The sequence below is a fragment of the Eschscholzia californica genome, unplaced genomic scaffold (assembly GCF_041429995.1).
Source record: "Eschscholzia californica isolate CP2 unplaced genomic scaffold, dmEscCali1.0.p SCAF_6, whole genome shotgun sequence".
NCBI classification, from domain to species: domain Eukaryota; kingdom Viridiplantae; phylum Streptophyta; class Magnoliopsida; order Ranunculales; family Papaveraceae; genus Eschscholzia; species Eschscholzia californica.
This window is the reverse complement of record NW_028238483.1, coordinates 25,547,289-25,560,585: the sequence shown is the minus strand read 5'-3', so window position 1 is coordinate 25,560,585 and position 13,297 is coordinate 25,547,289.

Below are 13,297 nucleotides of genomic sequence, written 5' to 3'. Positions count from 1 at the left end.
TTGCAAATTTATGTATGTATCACATTAGTATGATTTTCATACGATGTTTATAATATCCGGTGTTTTTATTATTTCGGTCCTTTGAGGAAAATATAAGGAATGATACATTTTCCCATTTACGCGTAATATATATGAATGTTTTGGAGTTTAATTATATGATGTTGAATGCATGTGAAGAAGTGAAAGGCATCAAAACACATGTAATAAATACATTTTATTTATCAAATAGAATAAGCTAGCTAGCACATGTTGATCTTTCAATGAAGGAGACAACTCTAATAACTCTTTACAAATATATCTATTGAAACCATTTCAATCTCGATTAAATTAATCTCAATTTGATTCATAGTTTACTCTCGTGTATATCACATATTAAAAATTGTAAGTCTAAGAGAAAGTGCTCCTGAAGCCCACTGAGTATTGATATGTTTGTATAACTCTTACCAGGAGATAACAAAATTCGAATGTTGTTTCTTTTTAGAAAATACAAAGTAGTTTGAGGTCCATATGAAACTTAAACATAAGCGAGAACGACCTAATTAAGTTCAAACACATGTATGTATAGGAAAAGAAAGACGATCGACCAGGTCTTTTTGACATGTCCTAAACCACATAAGTTACTAGTGGAATCATCTAAGTCAAAAGAGATCCCTACCATTATATACAAAAGACAACCAAATCCTAAAAATTAATCAGGTGAAAACATATGATACCATTAAAAAACAATTGACAGAAAAAAGTAAACGATCAATCTATTATAATTCATACCACTTATTACCTTGGAATTCGAGGCATGCACGTGAACCATATATATATATATAAAAGTATCTAAAGAGTATTTTACGGATTGATATAAAGCCATACGCGATTACTTACTTTCATTTAGCCCGGCACTCCAGTAGCTAGCCTGAAAGTTCTTAGATTCGCCTCTACACCTTTGCTTGTGAAGGAATGCCTTTTCCCGTAAATATTTATTGAGCCAATTCGAGACTCTAACTCAACTTTATTTCAAATCATTGTTATATAGTTATCGCCCGTACTTAAGTTTGGAACCAAATTATTGATTTATTGTAGACAAGCTATAACTAGTGACCGATTATGTACATATATTTAGATATTAATGTCTTGCTAACAAAAAAAGATATTAATGTAGACAAATGCTAAATGAAGCTGTATAATTGCTTCATAAAGCTATTTGCTAGACACAACCATATATTTTTTATTAAATTGCTAAAAAACACCAGAGATCGATTTATTGGTTTTATCTAGCAAATAATTTTTTGAAACTTAGATTTCTAAATACAACTATGTTAACTTCCCAAAATTATTTAATTGACACAATTTTTTCCTTTATTAAATTATTAAACAAAAATAAAATTGGTTGTATTAGTATTATCTAAAAAAAATAGTGTTATAGGTTTTAAAAAAAATATACATTATTTTTATGCAGCATGATTTTATGAAACATACATTATTAAGGTTTAAACTAAGCTTAAAAATATACATAGTGATTTTATGTAGTATGATTTTATGAATATCTCAGGGATTTTTTTTGTTGAAAATATAACCGTTGGATTTTTTTTGTTGAACAATATCAGTTGGATTTTTTTTTTGAAAATATATATTTGTTTTTTTTGTTATTTGTTAATATTTGGTTAACTTCTTAGTTTAATGTTCGAATATATTTTATTTATGAATAACTAATTATGGTAATAGAAATTTGAATTTTGAGAAAAAATTCGATTATATTTGATTTTTTTTTTTCTTTTAGTGTTGGGTTTACCAATTTAAGACGAAATTCAATTAATTTTATTTAGTTATTTTGTTTTAGAGTTGTGTATAGAATGGAGGAGAAATTCGGTTATACTTGGTTTTTAGTGTTGGTGTTTGTTGTTTAGCAATTTAGGACAATATTTTTGTTAGTTTTATTTAGTTATTTTTGTCTAATAGTTGTCTTTAGCAAAACTGAAGTTGCATATAGTAGCATCCTTAATGTAAACTATATTGGAATGTGATTAATTAATTGTATATAAGAGAAGGACCCGCCGTTTGTGCATGTGATAATGGTGTAAGTGGTAATTGTTTAAAAAGGAAATAGAGTTCATTTGCTAATGATAATTATCAAGTTAATAATAAGGCGCAATAGGCCCTGTAAAGAGAATAAAATCTACCACTTAATTAGTTTTTCATAATTAATTTAAGTGTATCATGACAATTATTTTGAGTTCATATTTATGTCCCCCAATTTTATTAAACAACAGACCAATGAATACATTTGAGTTAAAATTATTTATATTGTTGTTTTTATCCCATTTTTTCTTTTCACTCTCCTTTGATGTGTCAATTTTATTAAATAATAATTTCACGACCATCTTAACGGATGAGAAGTTTCTATAAAAAAAAAGTTATCTTTCGTCATACTTTTATTTATCAATCTTCTCTAATTTTCGATATTCCTTTTGCCATCGACATATTGTGTTTGTTGCAATTGTACGTTGATGAAAGGTGAGCTAATATTTGATTGAGAAACAAAAATGATGGCGGCCATCCACCTAGTCGGCCTCTCGGCCAGACTAATAGTGGGCCTAACGGCCAGGTTACTACATTAGCGTAGTTTCCAGAATTTAGTATTTGGGGTTTCCATGTTTAGAGTCCTAGCAATCAAGGAAAGTATCTTTAATAGTTTACTTATGTCCTTATTTGTGTCTATCTAGGAAAGTCTAATCTCTATAAAAGAGAAGTCCGGTCTGTCTTGTTAGGTATCGAATTGAATTATCAAATACAAAATCTCCTTGATTGCATCTTCTTCTTTAATTATTTCAGTTGTTCTTCGTTTATTCATCGTTTAATCGTTATTTTATCATCTTTATTTCAGTAGTTTAGTTTATAACAATGGTGGATTCCATTACTTTTACGCTTCCGCAACAATCTACATCAGCTGGTATTCAGAGCTTGAAGAATCTGGGAACAAATAATTTTTTCTTAAATACTTCTCATCTTGAATGTTGGAATAATCTTCCGCGTTTAGGTTGGGATTCTTTTAGAGATGCACAACAACTCTATGTTGATCGAAAAGATCAAAACAAAATTAATGTCGTTTCCAAAATTCCTATGTTTGATTATCAATATCATATAGATTTTTGGATTCAACAGATGGAAGATTGGTTTATAAACCAAGAAGTCCATGACGAAGATAAGGTTTTTGTCATCGAACAACACTTGTCTAAAAGAGTCTATGAAAAATTTAACGAGATGCAATGGAGACTCATTGATCAAGGCACATCGTTCATAGATGATTGGAATCAAGTGAAAAGTATTTTTCGATATGTTTTTCTCCCTTTAGATGAATACTTCTCTTATGAAGAATCTCAAATCGAATCGAGAAAATTTTCTGAAACTCCTTCGCCCACCGTGTCCATTACGGTTAAAGGAAAGATTCTTGATAAAAAAGATATTAGTTTTTCAATGACTGGGGAAGAAAAATCGACAAAAGAAGAAGGAATTCAATTGAATAACACAAGTCCGAATTATTTATTTGATCCACGTATAATCCCGGAAGAAAAAATCGTGGTTTCGAATCATAAAATATTCCCTAGTCCATCTTTATCTCCACCTCTAGAAGAGGTCAATGAAACTATGAGTTTTGTTACGTTATCTTTTGAAAACCAGATTACTGCATCCACCAAGATCAGTTATTTTGATATATTGGCTTGGGAAGTAACTAGGTTACCAGTTATTGGTAGATCTTTGGTTAATAAACTCCACGAAGATGAACGTGGGATGATATTTATAACTATTTTTGAAAAAGTGACGAATTGGATGCAGAAATTCAAGGTTGATTTTTCCATAGAGAATTATGTGGTATTTGTGGTCTTCTTCGTCAAATTAAAAGATGATGGAAGATGTCGCAATTTATTAGACTTTTATGCACTACTACTGCTTTTACGAGTATCTTGGCATCATACGATTCCGATTATATTTGGTCCTATGGTCAATATTTGTCTTCTTCAACTTTTCGGCAAATCACGAGCAAAGTGGGAACTAAGGATTGCCTTCAATGTCGCCGATATCTACCCGTTTTGTCTGGCAGAACCAGGTTTAGAAATTTCTATGTTTGAGTATCTTTGATATTTAGGAATCCTAATTTGAGTCTATCTAGAAGTTTCTAAGTTCCTATAAAAGGAAGTCAGGTCTGTCCTTGTTATTCAGATCAGAGAATATTATGAATGAAGTTTATTGTTAATCAAGTTTATCGTTTATTATTAATCAAGTTTATCGTTTTATTGCTTTTGTCGTTATTTCATCAGTTTTATTTCGTTAGTTTAGTTTAATAACAATGGTGGATTCCATTACTTTTACGCTTCCGCGACAATCTACATCAGCTGGTATTCAGAGCTTTAAGAATCTGGGAACAGATAATTTTTTTTTAAATACTTCTCATCTTGAATGTTGGAATAATCTTCCGCGTTTAGGTTGGGATCCTTTAAGAGATGCACAACAACTCTATGTTGATCGAAAAGATCAAAACAAAATTAATGTCGATTCCAAAATTCCTATGTTTGATTATCAATATCATATAGATTTTTGGATTCAACAGATGGAAGATTGGTTTATAAACCAAGAAGTCCATGACGAAGATAAGGTTTTTGTCATCGAACAACACTTGTCTAAAAGAGTCTATGAAAAATTCAACGAGATGCAATGGAGACTCATTGATCAAGGAAAAAAATTCGTCGACGATTGGACTACATTGAAAAACATCTTTAGATATGTTTTTCTTCCTTTAGATGAAATTTTTTCATATGTGGAAACAAAGATTGAATCCAGTAGACAGTTCTCGAATGTTATTTCGGTCACCGTGTTCGTTGGTATTGAAGAAGAAGTTTTTGACAAAAAGAATAAAATTTTCTCAACGACGGAGGAAAAAGAAGAACAAAGTGAATTATCCTCTTTTAGCTTGAAAAGGTCAGTTCATTCTAGTTTAGATTTGATTAAGCCATATTCGAGTTTGGTTTATAAGCAACACGAAGATGAACGTGGGAAGATCGTTCAAGTGAAGAAATTCAAGGTTGATTTTTCAATAAAGTATTATGTGGTGTTTGTGATCTTCTTCATCAAATTAAAAGATGACGGGAGATGTTGCAATTTGTTGGAAGTTTCTTTCCTACATTTATTTTTGCAAGATTCTTTGCAGTATGAGATTGAAGCTAGTGATTTCGTCCAAGTGGGTGTCCTTCAACCCCAATGCACTATTCGCTCGAAGTGGGAATTAAGGATTGCATTGTTGAGTCTCACTTGAGGGCAAGTTCGTTCTCGGTCGGGGAGTATGATGGAGACCATCAAGATGGGCCTCACGGCCGAACTAGTTAGAGGGCCTCATGGTCGAGCCCATTAGGTTAGAGTCTAGGAGTTTCCATGTTTTAATATTTCCTACTAAGTCTAGGTTTAGAAGTTTCTATGTTTGAGTATTTTTGATATTTAGGAATCCTAATTTGAGTCTATCTAGAAGTTTCTAAGTTCCTATAAAAGGAAGTCAGGTCTGTCCTTGTTATTCAGATCAGAGAATATTATGAATGAAGTTTATTGTTAATCAAGTTTATCGTTTATTATTAATCAAGTTTATCGTTTTATTGCTTTTGTCGTTATTTCATCAGTTTTATTTCGTTAGTTTAGTTTAAGAGTTAATTCCTATATAGCCCCCTACTTTGTGACCAGCTTCCTTTATGGCCCCCAAATTTCTGTAAATTCAAATATGGCCCCCTATTTTCATGGAAATGTCATAACTACCCTTCCCATTAATATATTTTCAAAATAAAATTAAAAACAAAAACCTAAATTCCACCTCACTTCCCTCTCCACCACTCATCTCTCTCTCTCTCTCTCCCTAAGTCAGCACTCTCATGAAGGTCGCCGGCCGGAAAATTTTCCGGCCGGCGACCTTCAAACTTAAAAAAAAAAAAAAAAAAATTTTCACTCACCTCTCTCTCTCTCCAATCAGCACTCTCATGAAGGTCGCCGGCCGGAAAATTTTCCGGCCGGCGACCTTCATACTTAAAAAAAAAAAAAAAAATTTTTTTTTTCACTCATCTCTCTCTCTCTAAAAATTCCGGCGAAGGGGGTTTCCCTTCGCCGGAATCTGGTCTGTTGAAGAACAGACCAGATCGGCCTGTTCTTCAACAGACCAGTTCGGTCTGTTCTTTCAAACTTTGAAGCGGGTAGTAAATTACATGAGACTCTAAACAAGGTAGTCGAATTGCTTCCAGAATTATGGAGACTTGCCGGTGATCCCCATGAAGCAATCTCATCATATCGGCGTGCCCTTCTTCATGATTGGAACCTTGATGCAGAGACTACTGCGAGAATACATAAGGAGTTTGCCATTTTTCTTCTTTATGGTGGTACTGATGCTAGTCCTCCAAACCTTCGTTATCAAATTGAAGGATCCTTTATACCAGAAAACAACATAGAGGAAGCTGTTCTTCTTCTTGTGATTCTATTGAGGAGTTTTGCTCTTGAAAGAATTGAGGGGGATCCATCAATCATTTATCATAATACCATGGACATTTATCATAGTGGAATAGCAAGCAGTCTATAGACATTATCATAATACCATGGACCATCTGGGACTACCCAAAGTTTCTAGACCATATATAAGCTTTCTAATAAAGTCCAACAGAAATCAAGAATAACTTCATCAAAAACCTAGATTGTTTTGACACATCATATAACAAATTCAAAATCAATATATCCAGATTGGAAGTATGGTGTTCGGATGAAAACGAATTCCAAATTTTCAAATTCAGATAGATAATATCAAACCTCAAAAGATCAACAATAAATGAGTACCCAAATTAATCTTGATCAACAATATCATAATCTGATTGTATATTCTTGATTAAACAATCAAAATAAAGAAAACCCATAAAAACAATTAGAACTTGTTCCTAATTGAAAAGAGTAAGCTCAAAATAATGAATGAAAAAAGAAAAGAAAAGAAAATGAAAGTTAAGTTGGAATGAAGGTTACAGTTTTGCCAGGTCCGATGGAGTTTTTGGTTAAAGCAGAAGCTAAACGACGACATCTGTGGTAAGTTTGAAGCCAAGAGTAATGTAAAGATCCATGACTAATGGATTTCCTTTGTGGGTGAACTAAAGCTGCTCTTTCCAGAAACCAGAGGTGTTAGAGCTGTATAATTCGCTTCATTCTTAAAGAACAGACCGAACTGGTCTGTTGAAGAACAGGCCGATCTGGTCTGTTCTTCAACAGACCAGATTCCGGCGAAGGGAAACCCCCTCCGCCGGAATTTTTAGAGAGAGAGAGAGAGATGAGTGAAAAAAAAAAATTTTTTTTTTTTTTTTTTTTTAAGTATGAAGGTCGCCGGCCGGAAAATTTTCCGGCCGGCGACCTTCATGAGAGTGCTGATTGGAGAGAGAGAGAGAGGTGAGTGAAAAAAAAAAATTTTTTTTTTTTTTTAAGTTTGAAGGTCGCCGGCTGGCGACCTTCATGAGAGTGCTGACTTGGAGAGAGAGAGAGGTGAGTTGGAGAGGGAAGTGAGGTGGAATTTAGGTTTTTGTTTTTAATTTTATTTTGAAAATATATTAATGGGAAGGGTAGTTGTGACATTTCCATGAAAATAGGGGGTCATATCTGAATTTACAGAAATTTGGGGGCCATAAAGGAAGCTGGTCACAAAGTAGGGGGCCATATAGGAATTAACTCTTAGTTTAATAACAATGGTGGATTCCATTACTTTTACGCTTCCGCGACAATCTACATAAAAAAACCTCCACCATTAGGGAATTAGGGTTATCTTGGCTCAAATGTGCTCACCGTGTTACTATGAACCAAAATTAGTCGAACATAACAAAATGGATAATACATATGGTTAGTACTATTAGTAGAAATCGTGGGTGATACAATCATACGAGTCTTGCCCTAATAAGGGGACCCAAAAACAGATAAGATTGGCTTTAACCTATCACTTGGGTCCCCAATTAGAAAACGTGGGTGAAACCATCATTACTTTAGGGCTTCATCTATCCCTTTGTCTCATTTCCTTATACTAGGAATTATTAGCAAAGAGTTCAACAAAAAAAAAAAAAAAAAAAGAATTATTAGCAAAGAAAATTAATTTGGTTTATGTATAATATTTGAAATTCTTAAGTTTTTTGTGGCAAAGACTTTTAGTTCTAAATTATTCAACTAAGTTTGTAAGCATCCAACTTATATATACACATTGGGTGCATTTTCTCTACAATTTGAATTTTTGTCACGTACTTAAAGGTTGTTGTAAATGTTTAAATTGGGCGCTAATACTATATTTATACTTGGCTCTTGACTATACATCAAGTGTAGTCTGACACTAGTGAAGAGGTCCTATATACTACACTCTTACCTTATACATTTGAACTCTTGAAGACTGTTATATCATTTTATACATCATGTGCCCAACGTTACAATAATGAGCGGCTTCCACCCAAAATTGAGATTCAAGCCGAAAAGTAGAATTGCATTGTCAAAAAGGTCAAAGTCAGGAAAAAGAAAACGAAAAAACAGTCTGCAGGGGGCTCAAAAGTCAGAGCTTGAAAGTCGTACTCGAGTTTAAAAATGGCACATTTTGCAGTCCACCAGATAAAATATACCATGACATTGATGTGCTAGTGGAAGACACACACCGGCTATGTTGATGCAAATACCATATGACCTAACACAATTTGAAAGAAATGGTATCGAGAGACGTTTTAGTTTGAGAAATGTGTCGCCCCAAGCCTCAATAACACTTTGACATCACGATCAAAGTATATGGTAAAAGATTTTATTTCTAGTGAAAATCTCCACAAATCAACCCAAACAAACCTCAAGACATACTGAACGAGTTTTTAACATCAAACCATTTCTTAACGTCGAACATTTTAAAAACGTAAAAGATTCACTTATAACGTTTTGACATTCCAAAACCACCATTTTTTTTCCTCATAAAAAAAACCCCCACCATTTTTATTTGATTCAGAATCCGTTTGTGACCCACATCTTTAGATCATCTCCAACAGGACAATCAGTAAAAGTTATTGAGTGTTAATTAATATTATGTTTTCTAAGAGCGTCTGGGACACTCAAGACAAACTGTGGATATCATAGTTTGCAAGTGTCAGTAACTATATTGATACACATGTCGCTCTTAAAATTTATAAGGAAAAAGTAGATAAAAGCGTAAGTTTTTTATTGATTTAAATTTCGATGAGGTCTCCTTTAGAAAAACTTGAGAAGACACTTTAATTGTAGAGTGACTCTATAATAAATGTTTTCAAATCATCATAGAGTGTCTAATAAAGTGCGCTACTGGAGAACGTTTCTTAAATTTTCCCAGTGGAGATGCTTTTAGAGAAACTTTTTTTTTACAAAATTGTAAAAAATTTAAGTGCGAATCTAAGTTTTAGATTTTGGGTGGCTTATGTGAGAATGGTCTCCCATGGTCCATGGAGGAGGGATAATCTGACAACCAAAAATATAAAAATGTAACTTCCAACAAAAAAAGAAATATTTATATATATATATATATATATATATATGTATAAAATATAGGCCATCTCCAATCATTACCAATTGATTTTGTATATTTAATATGATATGAGACCTAGACCCACACATTATAAGTTTAAAAATCATACCCACTCTACGTCACACGAAAAAAAATAGACATGTGAAACACAAAATATGCTCCATGTGAGGAATGTGTGAGAATACTCTCACTGAGTCTCACATGAACTTAATCATAGCTGATGCTTTTCTCTGTTAAAGACTATCATTTTTAGATGGCCAGCGCTTTGGGGAAAGTTAAATAGTTTTCGAGGTGTGAAGACTTGGTCAAAAATTGGTCAATTTTGTTTGACAATTTTATTTAGGGGGAAAACAAAATAGCTTCTCCACCTCAGCTCTCTCTCTCTCTCCACCTCACTTCTCTCCCTCCACCTCATCTTCTCTCTCCACCTCATCTTCTCTCTCTCTTCTCCGATTAGGTCGCCGGTCGAAAAATTGTCCGGTCGGCGACCATGAAAAAAAAAAAATAATAATAATTTTTCACTCGCTCTCTCTCTCTCTAAAAACTCCGGCGAAGGGATTTCCCTTCGTCGGAGTTTCGATCTGTTCTTCAACAGATCAGTCTGTTCTTCAACAGACCGGAACCGGTCTGTTGAAGGATCTGGCCTGTTGAAGAGAGAGAGAGAGAAGATGAGGTGGAGAGAGAAGATGAGGTGGAGGGAGGTGAGGTGAGGTGGCGGGAGGTGAGGGGGAGAGTTTTTTTTTATTTTGAACCATATTCCCAATAAAATATGTTTCTCCGAAAACTTTTCAAAATTTTGTAGATTCCCTTTAAAATTTCAAACTCCGAAAATTACTTAGCTTTTCCCAAAGCGCTGGCGTTTTTAGATCTTATCCCCAAACAATCTCCTTATTCCACACGTGATATATATATTACTTATAAAATGACATGGCTAGAACCAAAACGAATACAAGATGACATGGCATACGGTACGTAACTTAAGCTTTAAAGCAAACACTCTATAGACATACACGAGATGTGACGCGTATTGGTGACTGAACAGTCAGATTAGCTGGACCGACCCATATATCATATTCCGGGTCGGTGCCTTATTACAGGGCCAATTTCACTGACTCTCATGTCAGCGCCCACTCAGGTCAACCGTTTGATGTTTATCTACTACGCATCTCGATGAAGAATCTCAGTAGATTAGGTTGTGAAAAGAGATTGTCGTTGGGGTACCGTACGGTTAATTGGTCCCCACCACTTATTCAGGCAAGTGGGGTCCACTGTCTAGTTGTAATGAAAGAGGAACAGCTGGCGATTACGAGCAGAAATCAGTTGAAAACGACTCGTCTTTGCACGTTCACATAATCTGATGCCACATGTCAGTACTACTTTATCCTCGTTTTACCCACCGATTTGAACCGCTTCCATTCGTAACGGTTGGTTGCCTGGAGATGCGTTCAGGCATCTTAGTTGTAGGCTTGTAGCTGGACTGTTGGAGACTTTACATTAGGGGTGGAAAAAGATCCGGAAGACCGCTATCCGACCCGTTCGACCGAGATAAAAAGTGTCCATGGACACCCGATGGTCATAACGGTCAGTGTCCGACCGGCCCGAAAGAATTGGCGGACGGTCACGGTCAAAATTCTATGTCGAAGGACCGACCGCTGACCGACCGGTACGAGTGACCGAATAGGTTGACCGACTAAACTGTCCTCATTTTTAGAAGTTGACCGTTGAATTTTATAGACATATGAATATATGATGATCGTTGGCTATAGTCATATAGTCCTCTGGAAGACCAAACATTAGTGCATGGCTTAATTATGTCTTGTCAAATGATGATCAACTGTGTTTTTTCTTTTTTATATTTACTTTTGATTTCTTGGGCTAAACATCCTCATTTGTAAGTAATTTTTTTTGTGGTAATAAAAATAAAGTTCTAAATTAAGTAAATTTGTTGGAAAGTCCGGACCGAGACCGTCCGGTGTCCGACTGGACCGGTAAAATAAACAGTCTTGGACGGTCAATGGACAAAGAATTCTTGAGGGTGACCGTCCGAGTCCGCCCGAGTAAATAGGTGGTCGCCAACAGTTTATGTCCGAGTCGACCGGTTCGATGAAGTTAGAGTCCGATACCGACCGGTCCGGACCGATTCCCACCCCTACTTTACATACTTTGGTCAAACCCTATACTTTAACATAAATAAAATTTTGGCATTTCAGTTTCAAATCGCCATCTTCACTTCCTCTCCACCCTTCCATTTTTGACCAACATATCCATCTCCATCTCCATCTTTAGTTCTATATTCTATTTCTATGCGTCCTCTCTCTCTCTCTTCCATCTCTTATTTCTTCTTTTAAACAACGTTCGAAGGAGTGGTGGTGAAGAGGGAGATGAAAGTAATAGTTAGTTGGGGTCTTGGGGGTAAAATGTGTAAACCCCCCTGTATAGCCGTTCGATTGCATTTGCAAAAAAAATTTGAATATGACTATTGATTTCAAGGGCACATCCAGCTTTGTCAAATGCAGCCTTTGAGTGGGGCCTTTGATTGGGTTGGGCCATAATAGCTATAATCAGCCTGTAAGACTTAGATCGTGGCCCATCATAAGACCAAGATAAAACTCAAGTTAGATTGGCTCGTATTCTGTAGCCAATCCTACGTTGGGTCCGCTCGATAAGCAACACTACTTTCTCATATGATAACATAAAAAAGGCGAGCGCTTTGGGGAAAGCAAAATAGTTTCCAGGGTGTGAAGACTTGGTCAAAAATTGATCAACTTTGTTTGATAATTTCATTTTGTAACTTGTTAGAGGGAAATAAAAACCTCCATCTCACTTCCCTCCACCTCACATCACTCTCTCTCCACTTCACCTTCTCGCCACCTCATTGTCTTCTCCGGCAAAATTCGCCGGCCAGAAAAATTCCGGCCGACAACCTTCAAACTAAAAAAAAGAAAAAGATCTCTCTCATCTCTCACTCAAAAACTCTTTTTTTTCTTCTTCTCTCTCTCTCTAGATCTAGAGAGAGAGAGGAGAAAAGAAAAAGAGTTCTAGAGAAAGAGGAGAGAGCAAAAAGTTTTTTTTTTATTTTTAGGTTTAAAAGTCGCCGGCCAGAAAAAATTTTCGGCCGGCGACCTTGTCAGAGAAGAGAGAGAGGTGAGGTGGTGAGAGAGAGGTGAGGTGGAAAATTTCCCCATAAAATATTGTTCCCCGGAAGATTTTCAAAATTTTACATATACCCGGGAAATTATTTAGCTTTCCCCAAAGCGCTGGCCCATAAAAAAATATCTAGGTAAGTTGAATAGAGTAGTTATTTCCGTTTTCTCATATGATAAGCAATTCTTCGTTCAAAAGGCCGAGTAAGGATAAAAGGTAATTGTGAAAGTAAGTAACTAGTGTGAGTGCTGAATCAAAAAAATGATTTTCTTTTTTTGTTGTTGGAGCCTCCTAATTATATAACCATCAGATGACCCCCCAAATCAGTATGAATTAGTCTCTTAACTAGTTACACAAAAACAAACATTCTGATATCTAACTAAGACCAATTTAAATTTTAAATCATTTTTCATTTCGAATCAAAACAAATATTGCGTTAGGAGGGCCATGGGGTGGTAGATAGGGATTTGGATGGACATTCCTGGACAAAATGTCTTGTAAATATTTTATACACATTTCAAGACATTGAGTTTATAAACAAAATGTCTTGCGACATTTCGTTGGTCCATAGATTAAATGTCACGTGGACATTTC